Source organism: Humulus lupulus, chromosome X, assembly GCF_963169125.1.
Source record: "Humulus lupulus chromosome X, drHumLupu1.1, whole genome shotgun sequence".
NCBI lineage: Eukaryota > Viridiplantae > Streptophyta > Magnoliopsida > Rosales > Cannabaceae > Humulus > Humulus lupulus.
In genome coordinates, this window is record NC_084802.1 from 158,224,321 (window position 1) to 158,225,219 (window position 899).

The 899-nt window shown below is 41.7% G+C and overlaps 1 non-coding gene across 1 annotated transcript; it reads right to left on the reverse strand.

Moving 5' to 3' along the window:
- Positions 1–307: 307 nt before the first annotated feature.
- LOC133807474 (small nucleolar RNA R71) lies at positions 308–414 on the reverse strand. The gene has a single exon (XR_009879386.1). It is a non-coding gene; the product is annotated as a small nucleolar RNA R71 (small nucleolar RNA).
- Positions 415–899: the final 485 nt, after the last annotated feature.

The following is an 899-nucleotide window of genomic DNA, read 5'->3' on the forward strand; positions in this document are numbered from 1 at the left end:
ATCAACTATGGAGGCTAATAACATTGGGATTAAGACAACGATTTTACAAATGGTGCAATCCACCGTGCAATTTGGTGGCTTACCTTCAGAAGACCCTCACATACATTTAGCTAATTTTCTGGAGCTATGTGCAACATTCATGTATAATTGGGTGAGTGATGCTGCAATTAGGTTGAGTCTATTCCCATTTTCACTGCGGGAAAGAGCTAAAAGTTGGTTGAACTCCCTTCAATCCAATTATATATTTACTAGGGAGGATTTGGCTCAGAAATTCCTTGCCAAGTTCTCTCCTCCATCAAAAGCTGCTAAATTAATCGGGGAGATCAATAATTTTTACCATCTTAAGGGAGAATCTTATTATGAATCTTGGGAGAGGTTCAAGGAACTGTTGAGAAAGTGTCCTCAGCAGGGCATTGAAAAGTGGATGTTGGTCCACAACTTTTACAATGGATTGTGTGGTAGTAGTTGCACCTTAATTGATACTTAAAGATCTTACTGTCAGTGTCTAGACGCTTGTGCATTTAGAGTTTCTTCTTAGGCTCATGATCCTAAGACTATCTTTGATGCGTTGTTAAGTGAGGGTACTTGGCTATCTTATGCCTTCAAGTTTTGCCTTAGTGCTTCATGCTTAAGACATTTAGTGTTGTCTTCCAGGCTCGATATCCTTGCAAGTAACTTTAATGTCGTCCTGTGTCCTTGAGTCCCTAGGCTCATGCCCGAGTACGGAAGACTCAGGCTTTCGTTCACATCTTGAGGATCGGGATTTGGTTATAACTCCTCGGGCCCGCGCTCTCATCGGGAGAATATTCTAAATCCAATCTTGCATTACTTGGTTCTCTTTGGCACTGGGTATTTTCCAAGCCAGTTAGCTATGGGGTCTCACGACATTAGGGACACTT